Source organism: Cricetulus griseus, chromosome 3, assembly GCF_003668045.3.
Source record: "Cricetulus griseus strain 17A/GY chromosome 3, alternate assembly CriGri-PICRH-1.0, whole genome shotgun sequence".
Classification (NCBI taxonomy): Eukaryota; Metazoa; Chordata; class Mammalia; order Rodentia; family Cricetidae; genus Cricetulus; species Cricetulus griseus.
Window position 1 is genome coordinate 21,087,797 of NC_048596.1, and position 17,181 is coordinate 21,104,977.

Sequence of the window (17,181 nt, forward strand, 5' to 3'; positions counted from 1 at the left end):
AAGTTAAAGTTCTGTTTATTCTTTAAAAGAAATACATGGATATCCTAACTACAGATTTTGTAGTTAGCTCATAAGTAAATTTGCTTAAAGCTATTTAATAGGAAAATGTGTTGGAAGTGTGACGATTGCTCTCAGGAAGAGGTAGGCAAATGAAAACGTTTTTATATGATAGGCACTGTGCTAGGCAAGGGTGACAAGACACACAGGAAGGGGTGGGAGCTGGCCCAGCAGAAGGCATTCCCAGTAGAAGACAGGGAACTGGCTTGTGCAAAGGCAAGGTTAGGTATGGAAGTAATGCTATAACAAGGCTGGGGGTTTTGTGGCCTGTGGTTCTGGATTCCTTAGGTGGCTCTCACAAGGAAGCCTCAAGGAGGACAGGACACCCTTGATTGCAGGGAAGGAAGGCATGCTAGGTGCTCTCTACTCTGGTTTGGAGTGTTTGGGAATGGAGAATACCAGATGGGAAAGTCTGGGCAGGACAGACCTGGGCTAGCTGGGAAGAAGAGAATTGTGCAAAGGTGCCTTGGGAGGTCACAGCACAAGGAATACCTAGGATTCACAAGGGGTGGCAGTGTTGGGTAGAAGGGACCATGCTGTAAAAATCAAACATGCTCAAGATTCCACAGGTCCCTCTCTTCATTGCATAGAGGACAAGTTACCTTTGTTTAAGACTTTCATCAGACCATACTGAAGTTCTTATTTTTCTGTACCTAGTGTAATTTTTATCTTAATGTGATTTAGAACCCCTTTCTGGGCTACAACATTGCATATGCACAAGAAAGTGACACACAGTATAAGTGTGCATATTTAGTGTGTTTCCTTACCTGTGTAATCAAGCTCATTCTTCTCTTTTTGTTTTTGTTTTTAAGTCCAGAACTTGAAGTAATTATGTAATTAGAATCCACATTGAGTGTGGCTAGATAAGGTGTAATTAAAGAAGAAAGCCTAATTTTGGAAGAATGATAAGAGGTCATTTGACTCAGTCTGGGCCCAAATCCAATCTTGGAAGAACAGTAAGAGGTCATTTGGATATAGGGAGCTTGAGGCCACCCAGGAGCCCAGACTGGCCCAAGAGCTGGATGGATTCTATTTCAGTTCACTGTGGAAGCCATTCAGTGGTCATCCTTTTGGTACAAGGTATTATGGGAGGCCCAGCTGAGTCAGTTCAAGAAGTTCAGGATTTCTGGGAGGACATGAGGGGACATGGACTTGTGAACAATTAGGACATTCCAGGCAAAGAGATCAAGGCAAGTGGGTGGGGTAGGGGGAGGGTGGGGTTCACAGGGCAGGTGCCTTTTAAGTTGTACTTTGAAAGCAAGGAGAATTTCAAGTGCAAGGACAACAGGTACCTGGGTATTTTTGGGATGAATGCCAATGCCAAGGTTGAAGGTAGAAGGGACATGGCCGTGTTAACAATAGTCATTTTGTGGTTTGGTGAGGTCATGCTTCTATGGCCCTGGCAGTAGGGTGACAGCAGTAGGCTGGCTGGAAGGCTGATGGCTTCCATGCAGTGGTGCCTGTGCAGAGGAGTCTTGTGGGGGTCAGGGCAGGCTTCTTGTGAAGGGATCTTAGAGTTTTGAAGGACCAATAGAAGAGGGAAGGAGAGGTAGTCCAAAAGGAGAGAATGCAGTTACAAGCACCCAGAAAGCCTTTTCTCACTCCAGCCTGCCCTGAACCAGTGGAGAGACCTTGGGTCACTTCTTCCTTTCCTGAGCCTGGGAGAGTCACTTTGTGGCTTGGGCTTCTTTCTGAACCTCCAGACATCACAGTCCTGGGCTCTGAGAAGAGGAGGATCTGGGCTGGGGACTTATGGGGCTACCCTAAGGAGGCAAGAAAAGAAACCACACAGTCCTTTTCCTTGTCCTCATGGAATGGGCAGGAGGCAGGGCAGGCACTCTGGTGACCTGGTTTGAGTCATCTTACATTTCAGGGTGCTTTGGAGACTGACATAATGGGTATGTAAAGCCTCATTGTATGGCAGTGTTGAAAATTAAGTGCTCCATTCTGGGGTGGAGCAGAGAAGGAGTTAATCTTCTTGAACTCACAGAAAGGAAATGGTTAGGTTAAAGACCTGCTGGACTTGCCACCTCCCCCAGGGCCAATCTTGGGAAACTGGGCAGAGAAGGCTTTCTGGCAGAGCCTCGGGAGTATGGGGAATGCAAGGAAAGAAAGAGAAGACTTTCAGAGGAAAGAACAGCTGGATCTGTAGTACAGTCCTTGAGTATTGAGTCCAGGAAGAAGACAGGCAGGCCATGCTCTCTCTTGTTTGTTTGCTTGCTTACTTGTTTTCTAGCCTGGAGACCAGGCTGGCCTCAAATTCAGAGATCCTCTGGAATGCTGGGATCAAAGGTGTGCGCCACCATGCCCAGCACACTTTCTGAATACTCAGTGTGTATACTAGATGTTTCAAGTGCTTTCCTGGTCATACCTTCATAATTGTGATGGCTAATTTTGGTTGTCAGCTTGGTACACTTGGATGAAGGACCCTTAATTGAAGAATTACTTTTATCAAGTTGACCTCTGTTGAGCATTTTCTTGATTGCTGATTGATATCAAGGGCCTAGTTCACGGTGAATGGTGCCACCCTTGGGCAGGTGGTAGCTGAGCAAGCCAGGGAAAGTGAGCCAGTAAACAGCATTCCTCCATGGTTGCTGCTTCAGTTTCTGCCTCAAAATCCTGCCACAGCTTCCCTCCATGATGGACTCTAACCTATAAGCCAAATGAAGCCTTTCTTTCCCAAGCTGGATTTGGTCGTGGTGTTTTATCACAGGAACAAAAAGCACAGTAGGACAATAACCCTTTCATCATTTCCCTGGGCTCTGTTATTATCCCGTGCCACAGATAAGGCTGTAGGGTTGGAGGGAGGAACCTGTTTGTCTAGGGTCTTAGTGGTGGCATGGTATTTCATTTTATTTGGATTTCCAACTCCTGTGGCAATAAATACCTGTTATTCTGCTGGCTGCCTTGGAAATGTAGGGCAAAGAGAATTACTTGCCTCTATGACCCTCATGCCCAAGTTAAGCACTTACCTAAAACATGGCTTTAACTCCTGTTCATGTTGCCTCATTCCTGTGTAGTTCAAAGCTCTAGTAACTGTTTCTGGGGGCACTCTGAGCTCATCATGGCTAGACCCCTGATTTATAGATGTGGAAAACTGGGACACAGAAAGGAGAGAGGATATACTGAGGTCAGGGGCAGAGTGGAGATGAGAAGTGGAAGTCTGAAGACTGGTCCTTGAGCTATTTTAAGGCTCCCTGTGGAAAAGTTTGTATTTAGACAACAATGGAAACCTTTGTCCTGAGATTTGGTGTGAGCAAGGGTTGTCTGTCCTCTGTGTGTGTGAGCATGCATCCGTGTGCTTCCTTTACTTTAACCTCAGACGCCTTTGAACCAGCCCGAAGGATTCCTGCAGACCAAAAGCTTTGAACAGGTGGGAGGCGCATAGGAAGAAGGGGAAAGATCAAAAGCCACAGAAATAGAAGAGTGAACCGTAGGCTTCATCAGGGAAGCTTTCATTGATTGGACACTGTACAGGGCAATCTTTAAGTGTCATTTTTGTAATTTACATCGCCTCATCATGAAGTAGCCCTACCCCATAGTTTTTCAGGTGAAGGAACTAATTATGAAGTTGTGACCTACCTAAGGTCGTAGAATTTGTAAGACAGAGCCAAGACTCCAACCCCAGTGTGCTGATCAGCTTCCCCTCACAGTGATAAAACATCCGGGGTAATAAACTGACAAGGAGGAAGTTTGGCTCATAGGTACAGAAGTCTCTTAGTCCATGGCTACATGGCCTTGTCAGCAAGGCCAGGCAGCACAGAATGGTGGAGGCGCATGAAGAAGGAAGCTGATTTGTTATGGCAGCCAGGAGACAGAAAGACAGTCTGGGGCCCAGTCTCCTTTTCATGGGTGTTCCTCTGTGCCTTTCGTGAGGCCCTACCCTCTAAAGATTCCACCATTCCCTAATAGCATTTCAGGTTGGGGACTACATCTTCAACAGTTGGGCTTTTAAGATTCTAAGTGTAGCTGGGCAGTGGTGGCACACGCCTTAAATCCCAGCACTCAGGAGACAGAGGCAGCTGAATTTCTGCATTTGAGGCCAGTCTGGTTTACAGAGCTTGTTCCAGGACAGCCAGGGCTACACTAGAGAAAACCCCATCTCCAAAAAGCGGGGAGGGTGGGGATAAAGATCAAAAGTATAGCCCGGGGCCTGCTCAATCTAATACTCTATCTATCTTTACCCCACACTATCTTACTGGACTATGGATTGCAGTGACTTGACTGTGCAATGGGATGGCACATTTAGGGATTCCTCAATGATTCCCACCAGGAGTAATTGCACCTGTAGGGGACAATATCTGGAGATATTTGGGTTATTATCATTTAGGAGGTGCCATTGGCATGACTAAGCATGTTTCTAAATCTCTTACAGTGTATAAGATAGTCCCCTAGAGCAAAGAGTTGTCCTTATAACGTGGAGGTTAAGAAACCTGGCCTACTGGGGGCTTGGGATCTTCAATATATTGTACAGGTGAGTGGAAGGGCCTGTCTGAGAAACTTTAGCTTCAAAGACCTTTGCTGTACCTGACTGGTTATGTGCAATTTGGGCTTCTCACTATTTTAGGGAGGGCCGGTGGTAGTAGTTGGGGACTTGGAAGAGAAGTTCCAGCAAGGTGTGAGAGCCTGTGTGGCCCAAGGCTACACATGAGCTAAGCAGGTAGAGGTAGGTAGGGCCCAGTTCAGGCTGCTGAGAATTGGTTGGGCTGCTTCTCCATGAACATGGAAATAACTTGTATCCAGCTAGCTTCACTTTCTTTCCTCTATTAAATTAATGCCCTTACCATTAGGAATGTCTGAAAGGGCTATGGATGTAATTCAATAATAGACTGCTTGTATAGAGTGCTTGTGGTCCTGGGTTTGAGCCCTAGCTAGCTCTATAAAACCAACCAACCACACTCATTTCAGACTTAGTAAGTAGAATTCTTTCATGTCAGTTTTTCACTTAGTATTTGTGGGGTGATCAGCATTTGTGGGGGTCTCTAATGTCATGGCTTTGTGGAATGAAAAGTATGATTCTGACACTTCACGGTGTCCATCTCCAGTGTTGTGCACACACATATCTGGGTAACTCTCATGCTCTCTCTCTCTCTGTCTCTCTCTCTCTCTCTCAGTCTCTCTCTCTCTGTCTCTCTCTTCCTCTCTTTCTCCCTTTCTGTCTTTCTCCACCCTCTCTCTCACACACATACACATGAGAGAGAGAGAGAGAGAGAGAGAGAGAGAGAGAGAGAGAGAGGAGTTTCATGAGTTGTAGAAGTATTTTAGTTTTGTTTTTCATTTGCCAGACACATAATAAGCAATTGATGAATATTTGTTGAATTGATCCAGTAATGAATAATTTGTATTTTGGGGGAAAGATTTACATCTGCATAGATGGATGAGGGGATATTATAGACTGGTAGTAGGTGGAAGCAGAAAGATGAAATTGGGTGAGCAGATGTCCATAGATAAGGCATTCGGAGCAACTGCAGACTGTGGTAGTGACCCTGTGATATGGTCAGGATGCAAAAGACAGAGAGGTGGAGGGGATCCCAAGGTGGGGACCTTGAACTCAAGCTCTGGTATGGTGATTGGGCTGATCCTATAGGAGGGTGGCCTCCCCTTTTAGTTTTCTGGGGGGTGGCTTTATCATTTCTCCCAGTGTAATTACTAACAGTGCCCCTGCCAGTTTTAAATGTCCCTGGCTGGATGATAAATTTTATGGCACAGCAGTCCATAAAGCATTATGGAGCAGTCTGTGAAGGTTCAACAGTGGGAGACGGTTGAGCAGGCTTAGAAAGGACAGTGGCCCTAGTACCAGATGTAGTCTGGAATAAATAGGTGAGGTACTCTTTAGTCTGGCAGTTCAGGCCTGAGCCTCAGGAGCTGCAGTGACATCTGGAAGGGAGCAGTTATGAAATGACACCATGCATAGTCTCTAAAACGGGTCCTGGCAGCAACTCCAGAGAGAGACCTGCCTCCAGGTTGGGCAACCCAACATGCATTCTTCTAACTGGATGTTGATTGATAAGAAAAAGAAATACTACAATGTGCCCATTTCCTGAACAATTAAGAGTCAGAGAAACTTCGGCCCAGTGTCTCAAACAGCCTGGCAAAACCCTCAGCTATTCACTTTCTTGAACCCGCCATTGTCCTCTGGAATTTAAAATAGGTTATGAATGTGCTTGATGTCAGGGAAGATAAATCTGTGAGGAGGATTGTAGTCAATACATTTCCTTTTTAAGTAGAAACAATATAAAGAGCTTAATTCAGTCCTGAATCAATCTCACTTTGTTGTCATGATTGTGTAAAACCTGAGCTGCTCTATGTCTGTGTCACACTGTTTATATTCCCCTCTGTCCCTCCATCCTAGCAGCCCCACATGGACTCCTAGCCTTTTTAGGCCATGTACAGCTCTCCCCACTCAGGCTGTTTTCTTGGGCCCTGCAAAGAGGAGGTGCTATGAGTGGTGGGTGATTTTGTTTTCTGTTTAGGGGAGCTCTACAGGATGACCATTCAGCCGTGGTCCCAGATGACCCTTTTGATCTGAAAAAGTTGGGGAGCTAAATTCTTAAGCCTTTCCCTGTCTAATAAAAGATTATTAACTTTTGAATATGTGATGTGCACAGACTTGGGAAATCAGAACACTGTATAAATGCATGGATGGCAGTAGCTGCTTCTCTACTGGGTCTGGGTCTACTTCTCTTCCTAGGCTCTGTTAGGTAGAGTGAGCATGCACTCCAGTTTTCTCTGTACAATTCCAGTGTTTGTTCTTTGACCCAACATAGAGTCAGTAACATTCTCTTTCTCAGAAGTAATTATATTACTCAACAGATAAGCAATCCTTTTTATTAGTTTCTTGGGTATTCTTCCAAGATGTCTGCAGGAAGGTTCATGCATAAGGGGGAAAGGTGAGCTAACTTGTTTGTATCACTTAACAGTGTGTCCTGGAAATGTCAAGACAGATGGAGTGTCCTCATTTTGCTGCACTGTCTCAGAGCAGTGCTTGTCAAGACTGGCAGGCAGTTGTCTTTTCCTTAGTTCACTAATTAATTACTATGTTTGTCTATCTAAGAAGCAAAAGGCTGTAGGAAGTGAAAAAGTGAAGATACTTTTTTTTTTGGGGGGGGGGGTTTCTCTGTGTAGTCTTGACTGCCCTGGAACTCTCCCTGAACTAATAAAGATGCAATTGCCTCTGCCTCCTGAGTGCTGGGATTAAAGGCATGAACCACCACAGCCTAAGATACCTTTTTTTTTTTTTTTTTTGAGACAGGGTCTCTCTGTGGCTTTGGAGGCTGTCCTGGAACTAGCTCTTGTAGACCAGGCTGGTCTTGAACTCACAGAGATCCACCTGCCTCTGCCTCCCGAGTGCTGATATTAAAGTCGTGCGCCACCACCGCCTGGCCTTTCTATTTTTTTAAGACAAGTGAGTTCAGTAGTAGATTTATATTGGAAGCAATTATTAGATAGCAACTTTGTATTTAACATGTGTCTAGGCACTTTGGAGGAAGTAGGCTTTAACTGCTCGTGTCCGAACCATTAAGATCTGGCTTGGTTCCCTCAGCCCTTCAGCAAGGCTTCTTGACTCACTGGCCACAATTCCTTAGAACTCCAGTTCTCCCTCCCTCCCTCCCTCCCTCCCTCCCTCCCTCCCTCCTCCCTCCCCCTCCCTCCTTCCCTCCCTCCCTCCCTCCCTCCCTCCCAGTGCCAAGACCTTTGATATATATATATCTGACTCGGAGAGTCAGAAGAGTGATGAGCAGCCAGGGTGCTGAGAAGGCACAGAGCAAAGGGTGCATGGCCTCTGTGGAGCTCGGGAGGGCTGGGGAGGCTTCCCAAGATGGCACTTGCTCTTTGGTTTCTATTACATTTTCCTCATCTCTGCTGTTAGATCTGTGACATTTATGTTGTCTTTAGCTCTGGCCCCTGTCTTGTCACTACAGCCCCTGGTGCGGTGTTTTGCATTTAGTAGCTTTTCAGGCATTTCTTGAATGGGGTTTTTTTTTTTAAAAAAAAAAAGGTCCACATTAGTTGAATGAACCTTAAATGAAATGCATTAACATTGAAAAGCAGAGGTGAGAGTTTTCTTCCCCTCTCTTGGCCTTCATAGTCTGTGTGGTCAACTGGTATCTTCTAAGACTCCCTCTGAATTAGTGCCCTCCCCACCTTTGCTCTCTTATTATCAACCCAAGCAGTCTCTGTTCTCCCCTCCACATTCCCTATCATTCTGACCATGCTGCACAGAGGGGAGTCACAGGCCCAGCCCCACTCTGCACTGAAGGAGATGGTTGTGATCCCTTTGGGCTCCTCTGTCTGGGAGCCCAGCAGCTCCTCCTTTCACCCAATAACTTCAGCTTCCTTTGTAGCTTCCTGGTGCCACAGGGTTGATCATTCCAGGATAAGAGATAGCAAGTCCAGGAAATTGACTTTTTAATACAGTTAAAAAGGCCACTGGGAGAATGGGGATGACCAGTTGTGTGGCCTCGAGACCTTCCGTGCTGTGGACTGTGGCTAGCATGGCAAGCAGGTCTAGGTGATGTCCACAGCTGTGGTGGCTCGGATGCAGCAGCGGTGTTGGGTTGTCATGGGAAAGGCTTTTGGCCAAATGTTCGCAGCTGGTTTCCTAATTCTGTGCAGAAGCAACCTCTGGGAGGAAGAGGTGAGATTTGTTTAACAGCTCAGATTCCTCCCATCTATTCTTTCCATAAGCTTTTCATAGGAAGTAGGGAGGTGGGATGGTCTTTCTCTGGGAAGTCTGTTCTGAGTCGATGTTTCAAATGTGGACTGTGTGCCTGCCGGGTGCTGTTCTGGAGCCTCCATGGTCTGTGAGATCAGTTATTATTACTAAATTTTGGGGAGCAGAAGGACCCTTTGTGTTGCATATTTATCATGTGTATCATTCCCTATTGGAATGTAAAAGCCTGCGTTTTTAACAGGGTCCCTAGGCTATACAGGCTATATATTTGCATATTTTTACCTTCATGGAACAAAGCTTAAGCTAGAATGACTAGCAACTAGGAAACTACTTCTTAAACACGAGGGGCTTCTTGTGGCCTGCATTATGAATTGTGTCCTTCTGACTTCAGACATAGGGCAGGCTTTGCAGTTGACCATTTCAGTGTCTGAGTGAGGGTGGCAAGCCCCCAAGTCCTGCCTACCTTGCCATCAGTTGCACCGAGGGCTGCAGCATTTCCACAAACCTGTCTGTCAGGCATGCACTTCAGGCCTGAAGGCTACCAATGGATGCTGGCACTCTCTCAGGAGTTAGGAAACTTCTGGAAGTAAACCACATGCTCTTCCCTTCTTACATTACAGGCTGGATATAAGTCACATGCCTTTCTTGAGCGAATTATTGTTACTGGAAAGGAATTACACTTCTTGTACGTGGAGAGGAGTAGGGGAGAGTGAGGTTGGGTGGGCTTCACCTTCAGAAGAGGAGCAGTACCCTAACAAACAGAGGCTTGGTCAGGAAGGGAGAAATAGGATCCCAGGCTGGCAAGGCCCCACCAGGACCCAGTGCATAGGTGCTTTGTGAGCACACCCAGGGAACAGGGGCAACTGCTGTGATGTTCTGTGCCCTCAGGGTTGCTCGAAAGGTTATCTCTATTGTGCAGCTGAGGAAATGAGGCTCACTGGGGTTTAGTGACTTGTCTTAGATAACCCACAGTGTGGTCGTGGGGGTGGAGAGAGAGAGGCCATTAGCTATAGGACAACAGACATCTTTAACTCCTCCAATGTCAAAGCAGTTCCTTTCATTACTTCTCTTCCACAACTGTAATTATTCATGGCAGGAGGCCTTCCTTGGGGCAAGAGTCAAATCTACCATACTGTCTCTAACTCCAAGTTGACTGTGCATGAAAAACGGTGAAATGCTTGTAGGAGTTCCTGCTTTGTAGGGGAGGTCAGCCCTTATGCCCTTATGCCCCGTGTGCTATGCATATATTGTTTCAAATCTGTGCAATAACCTTTTAGGTTAGATGTATCATCTGTGCTTTATGGATGGGGAAACCCTCAGAGGGGATGTGGCCAGAGGGGTGTCTTACAGCTTAGGAGGCAGACTGCCTGCCTCCTGGCTGTGCTGCTTCTCCATGCTGTCCAAGGCTTATCAGTGGTAGCCAGCCTTGTTATGCCCCTGAAGGAAGGCACTCAGGAAAGGGGGTTTCAGTGTCACAGGTTTCCAAAGGAGCTGAATGGTCCCCATGGGAATAATTCTCAGGGCATTAGGAAACATATCCTGAGCACAATAAACACAAGAGAGAGTCAGGAAATCTTGTTTCTATATAGCAGTTAAAATGTGAAGGGAGGGGGGAACCCTCAGAAAGGTCTAGAGGGTTGTTGTCTTTGAAAACAGAAGGTTCTGATTGAGGCTGAGCAGACAGTGCTGACTGGGTAGACTCCTGATAAACATGGGCAGTGTGGCAGCCCATGTTGAAGTAGAGCTAGGTAGAGCATCTAGACACTTCCCTGTGAGCCCCAGTTCCACGCTGATCTCCTTTCTAGGCAGTACCCATATTTACAAAGCAGGGTCCAGACTGGCAGCATGGTGGGCAGAGGGTTCAGGATCAGAGCCTTGAAGGTGGAGCCAGCCATGCCATCTGCACAGAGCCATGCAAAGCATGGTACAGGGTTGGCATTGCCATCTTTTAAGCTCAGTGCAGTCTCCCTGGCTGTGAGCTTTCAGTTGCTCAGAGTAACCGGCTCACCACATCTGGCTGTGGGCAACAGTCTGGCTTTTGCCTCTCTTTATAGTACAATCCTCTGTCTTAAGTCCTGCCCTCCAGCTCTGCTTGTTTGGAGGCTCTCCCTTGGCCTGTGCTCCGGGGAGTCTTGGATGGAGACTGCCACCTTGCCAGAGGCCCATGGGGAGCTAAAGCTAGAGTAATGAGCAGAGCTGAGTGCCTGTGCTCAGTGTAGAGTACAGAGAGATTACAAGTGGGAGTCCTAGAGACAGACTCCCGCGCTAGGTGTCCAAGAGTGAGGAGGAGGTAGCTATGTGTGGAGGACAGAGCACAGGTGTGCAGGGAGCATTGCTAGTGAGGCTTTTCCCAAGAGCAACTGACACCAGTCTGATCATCCTGGCCCTGGAGAGAAAATACTGAAAATACTTTTCAGATATTGAGTGCAACAAACAAACAAACAAACAATAGGTACCCCTCCCACTGCCCAGTGAATCACACCCACAGCTTTGTAGGGTTCTGAGTCTGTCTGTGGTAGGCACTGGATTAGTCTCTTCCTTCCGATTTTTCTGCCCATGTCCCATTCATTAAACACCTTCTAAGCATTTGTTGTGAAAGTGTTACGTGGCAAGTTGAGCTTGGGGCTGAGGTTTCCCAGACAAAAGTCATTGCCCTTGAGGAGCTGTCTCGTAGGTAAACAAGATGATTACAAAGAGTGTGATAAGTGCTAACAGGCATGTGCAGGGTCCTGTGGGAGAGAGAGGAGGGAGTGCCTGGTTGTGCCTGGTGGTGGAGGAGGTGGCATGGGAGCTGGGCTGGGCGGGAAGTGTGCCAGGTTCAGCAGTATCTTGGAAGGCGTTCCAGGCAGAGGGAAGCAAAGCATTCATTTCTGTGGTAAAGAACTTCATGAAGACTGGCCCTGTGATAGAGATGGCGGGTGTCCAGCCGGTGCCCTGCCGGTGCTCCGTTGAGTGAATAGGAAACAGTATGACTGTGGACAGAGTTCTCTGGCAACAGAGGGGCTCTATTTGATCCAGTTGATGTTTACTTACCAGCCCTCCTCAGAGGGGACCCTGTGTAGTGAGCTTTATGGATCTGACATTAATGGCTTACTTTTTCTTCTATTACTGTGACAAAATAGTTTAGTCCGGGTGCTTTACAAAGAAAAGAGGTTTATTTAGCTCATAGTTCCAGAGACCCAAGGGCATGGCCCCCAGCATCTGCTCAGCTTAGGAGAGGGTTTCGTGGTGGGTGGTATCACATGGGTTGGAGCACATGAGGAATCAGTCATGTGGTGAGAAGCAGGAGGCCAGGGAGGGGCCAGACTAGTTCTTTGTAACAGCCTATTCTTGTGGGAATTAACCAACTCCAGTGAGAGTTTGATCAATCCACTTCTGAGAGTGAAGTCTTCCTGACTTAATTTCCTTCAACTGGGTTCCATCTCTTGAAGTTCCTTGGTACTGCCACAGTGGGGTCCAGATTTTTAGCTCTTGGACTTTTGGGGGACAATCAAGTCATACTTGATCACAGATATGTTTGAACTTAGGAAATTTGACTTGGGCAAGCCATTTTTACCCCAGTGACTTTCATGTTTTTCTCATTCATATAAGTAGCCTTTTAGACCAGTTCATTCTGTGTCAAAAGGCTAGTAAGGAACCGTTTACCTTAGGATGGCAGGGGCTGCTCATTGACGCTGAGAACCCTTCCTAATGGTTCCTTTTTTAGGAGAAATGGTTTTTAATGTACAAAGTAAACAACGACTTTACTTAGCTGTGCAGGAGTTCCCTAGTTTCTTATCTATTACTCTAAGGCATCTCCTAAGTGCCTTCAACACCTGGTGTCCTAGGTCTGAACAGTTAAGAACCTTCTCCTGGGTCTCAGTTCACTCCTGTTCCCATCATTCTGTGTTGTGGCTTTCCTTATTCTTTAGTGCAGATGCCCAGTTAATAAGCTGTGATGAACACTTGGTGGGAATGCACAGCTGTCCTTAAGCTGTGAAAGTGATGGAGACAAGAGGCACCAAGAAGGCAAGCCTCTTTTGTTTTCCTTCAGGGTCTTGCATGGTTCTCTGCTCACAGGAAGTGTATACCAAATGGCTGCTTCAATAATGGCTTTAACATTAAAAAAAAATACTGTTATGGTGTGTGTGTGTGAGTGTGTGTGTGTGTGTGTGTGTGTGTGTGTGTAAGAGCGCTCTCGTCCTTGCACATATAAGGCTTGTGGGTGGAGGTCAAAGGACAACTTTGTGGACTCAGTTCTCTTCTTCCAACTTGATGTGAGTTCCTGGGATTGAACTCAGGTCTCCAGCTTTTGTGGCAAGTTCCCTTACCCATTGGATCATCTAGCTGGCTCAAGAATGGCTTTTTATGATATGTATTTAGCTGGTGAAAGCGTGGAACTTGAAGGGTGGACCAATATGGTTTTGAATTTGCCCTTGGAAATATCATTTAGATATAGAATTAGTTGCAGTAGAACTTCGGAGGGAGAAAGAAAGATTCTGTGTGCATTTTCAGTACATTGGTACATCTGTTAATTGTTTCCTATTTGCTAGTCACTTGCTTAGATAATCCAAAGAATTGACTAACATCTTTCTTTTGTGTTGAGAGAAACTGAGGCACAGAAGTGCAAAAATTGGTGTAAGCATATGCTATGAAGCTATTGATAGGTTAGTTCACCAAGAATCAAGTGTGACTTACAAAGTATTTCCTCTCTACTGGAGCACATGCAAACTCATAGCTTTGTGAAAATGTTAGAGGTGATGGATGTCAGATCCTCACTGGCTTGGAGTACATAGATGCTTTGTGACATTTCCGTCACTTAGCAGTTTAGCCTTACTTGTTTCCTTTGAGGATAATAGGTCTCTGCCTACTTAGGGAAACCACTGTATTTTTGGATATGTCTGTAATCCCAGCACTTGGGAAATGGAGGCAGGAGGATTAAGTTCAGGGTCATCCTCTGATCTCTTACAGTTCAGGCTGGCTTAAACTTGCTGCACCCTAGAGGATAACTTTGAACATCTGATCTACCTCCACCTCCAGAGTGCTAGAGTTATAAGTGTGTACCACCATGCTGGTTTTTATGTGGGGCTGAGAGAAACCCAAGGCTTTGGCCATGTTAGGAAAGCCCTTTACCAACTGAGTTACATCCCTGGCCCAGTAAATTTTTTAATCTGAGCTAAATTCAACCTGTGTCCCCATTTCTTTTGAGCACTTATGTCTCACTGTGTTTTTAATGTGTGTGTGTGTGTGTGTGTGTGTGTGTGTGTGTGTGTGTACACGTACACACCCATGGGCAGGTCTGTGTGTCCCTGCATGCATGTTCCTGTCTGTTTCCCCTCATTTTATAGAGCACATTCTCCCACTGGACTTGCAGCACAGGTTCACTGGCACAGTTCACCTTGTAATATGTTATGTGCTAATTACTAAGTGTAGTGAAAGCTCTTTCTTCTGGGGAGCAGCCCTTATGGCCTAGCCTGGTCCCTGGGCCAAAGCATCAGTATCGCCTGGGAACTTATTAGAAATGCAGAATCTCCAGCCCCACCCAGACCAACTGACTAAGAAACTCAGGGGGTGGGCCCCCCCCAATCAGTTTTACAAGCTCTTGGTAGGTGCTTTTGATATTTGGCCTAGTTAGAGAACTGCCCTAGGTTAGAACAGCCTTGTGTGCTGTTTTAGTCTAAAGACCATGACCAAAAGCAACTTGAGGAGGAAAGGTTTATTTCATCTTACAGCTCAATGTCCATCATGAAGGGAAGGCTGGGCAGGAACCTGGGGGCAGGAACTGAAGCAAAAGCCAAGGGGGAGTGCTGCTTTGCCTTCTTTTGAAATATGTTTTTAATTAAAGTATAATTATATAACTTCTCTTTCTTACCCCCAGGTGATCCCTTGTCTCTTCCCTTGAACCCCTCTCATGCCTCCCCTCATTTTCAAATTAGTTGCCTCTTTGCTAGTTATTGTTACATATGTATGTGTATGTACACACGCACCAACATAGAAATACAGCTTGTGTTTGTTTTTGTTGGTGTGTATTGGTTTCAGGGATGATCACTTTGTATTGGATAAACAGTTAGGGAGCTCATCCCCGGGGGAGGCTAATTCTCTCTCACTCAGCAGTCATTAGTTGTCTCTAGTTCTTTTGTCTAGTGGTGGGAGCCCCGAGAGATTTCCCCCTTTCCATATTGGTATGCCTATTGATGTTATCCTTGTTCAGGTCTTGTTTATACAGCTATTTCTGGGATTGACAGTCTCACAGCAGACATCTTGGTATTCTGGCTTTCACAATCTTCTTACCCAACTTCCACAATGTTCCCTGGGCCACGGATGCAGGAGCTGTACTGCAGATGTATTCATTTGGGGCTGGGTTGCAGTCTGTTGAGCTCTACATTGTGTCAAGTTGTGCTTTTCTCCCTTTGCTTTCTTACATACCCCAGGACCACCTGCCCAGGTTTGGCACTGCTCACAGTGGGCTTGGCTCATCCATGTCAATCACCAATCAAGACAATGCCCCATAGGCCTGCCTACATGCCAATCTCATAGAGCTATTTCCTCACTCCTCTTCTCAGATGACTCTACCGTGTGTCAAGTTGACAAAAAACTAACCAGCACAGGGCACACTGGACTCACCTGAGCGGGGAGTTGTTAAAAGTATGCCTGCTGTCCTCTGAAAAGGAAATCTGGGGCAGCTTCTGGGCAGCAGATTGATACAGCCAAGTTTGAGAATGCCACTCTGATGGAGGGCTCAGCCAGGAGGGACAGGGTTGAGGTGAGGAACAGACTGTGGTGTTAACCTGGTTTGGTTTGAGTCTAAGTTCTTTTCTTTCTGCTCTTGAGTCTTACCAAGAGGACTCTGGTCTGGGTTTCATACCTGCATGATGAAAGGATAAAGATACTCTTCCCAGGGTAGTTGTGACAACAGTCAGTGGGATGATGTATAGAAGCTTCCAGTGCTGTGCCAAGCACATCAGTGGGCCTGAATGCACTGGTGCTAGCCAGTGGAGTTTGGAGATAAAAGTATTCACCTTTCTCTCCTCAGCCTCTTTTCTCCACACTACAGTTCTTTAGGTCTTCCTCCCAGGGCCAAACTTTTAGCCTCCTCTTTGGGAAAAACACTAATTTATTTATTATTCTTGTTTAAAAGATGACATCCAGTTTGACAACATTTATCTGGATTATAAAGTTCCATCTGTTGGATTTTTTTCTACAGGCATATCTGTATTTGAGAAAGAGAGAGAGAGAGAGAGAGAGAGAGAGAGAGAGAGAGAGAGAGTGTGTATGTGTGTGTGTGTATGTGTTCCTTACAGAAGTGTGTGTAGCAAAAGACTAGAGTAACCCACAGTCCATCAGCATAAAGCCGTTACACAGTGAAGGGCTGCAGACTCAGAAAGCAGTGAGGCATTAGGCTATGTGGGATTGAAACGGTATATATGGTACCTTACACTTTGTACCAAAAGGGAGAGGACAGGTATTTATTTGCTTGAGTATTTATAGTACCTGTAAAAGAGTTCATGAGAAAGGAGTGATGTTGACTGAGGGGGCTACATCTCAACAGTAGAGTGCTGTCCTATCATGTACAAGGGCCTGAGTTCAATCCCTAGACCACAAAGATAAACATATATATGTTTATCACTCAGGGGTTATGACTTATATTTTAGCTAAGAATAGTGGTTTATGACTGTAGTCCTAGTACTTGAGAGGCTGATGCAGGAGGATTACTGCAATTGGAACACCAACTTGGGCTACATAGTGAGACCATGTGTCAAAAAGACCAGAAGAGGAGAGAGAACTGGGCATCTGAGTGGGGTAGGGACTTGTTACCATGAACTGTTGGATGCCTTTTCAAGCATCTGATTGGAGTCTATTAAAAATACTTTCAAAAGCGTGGTGTCTCGAGCAGAGACCCCATCTGTGACCTAGACCTAATGGTGGCAGGCTATGGAGGGCGTGTTACTGGGGTTTGTGAGCCGCACACTGTCCTACTTTTGCTGCTGGAGGAGATTGTGTTACCTGCACTGTGGGTCTGGTGGATCTTGCCACACTGTCAGTCTGTAGCTTTGGGGAAGTTGAGACCGGCTCCCTGCCCATACCTGCTCAGTTGGCTTTGTGTTTAGCCAGAAGGCTGGGCTCTCAGGATCGTCTGGATCTTGACTCTGTTACCTAAAGCACTAGCTCCTTTACCCTTTCTGTGCCACCTGAGGTCTTGATAGGCCTACCTCCCATGTCTTTAGCCAAGTCATTGTTAAAGAGACACTAGATAGGGTGTGGCTAAGAATCAAATCCTGTGTCGTGCTGCCAGCAACCCTTTTCTAGCTGGTCATCTGGGGGACAGTGATGCCAGTATTCACCTATTCACTCCCTAGATGTTAACAGTGTGCCAGGAACTGTGGCAGTGCTGAGCACCCACAGAGGAAGTAAGACCACCTTCCTGCCTGAAGCAAGAGGATCAGCTCCTTGCAGAGGTAGGCAAGCTTTCT

At 46.2% G+C, this 17,181-nt stretch overlaps 1 protein-coding gene across 21 annotated transcripts in view; it reads left to right on the top strand.

Annotated features, from left to right (window-relative positions):
- Positions 1-17,181, top strand: part of Sorbs1 (sorbin and SH3 domain containing 1) — a 226,232-nt gene that overhangs the window by 16,488 nt on the left and 192,563 nt on the right. Inside the window, exon 1 of one of the 21 annotated variants that reach the window (XM_035441842.1) lies at positions 17,148-17,166. The exons of the other annotated variants lie outside the window; for them this stretch is intronic. The gene's annotated coding sequence lies outside the window, so the exon portion shown is untranslated. Of the gene's footprint in view, positions 1-17,147; positions 17,167-17,181 lie in introns of those variants that run through there. 21 annotated transcript variants of the gene reach the window in all.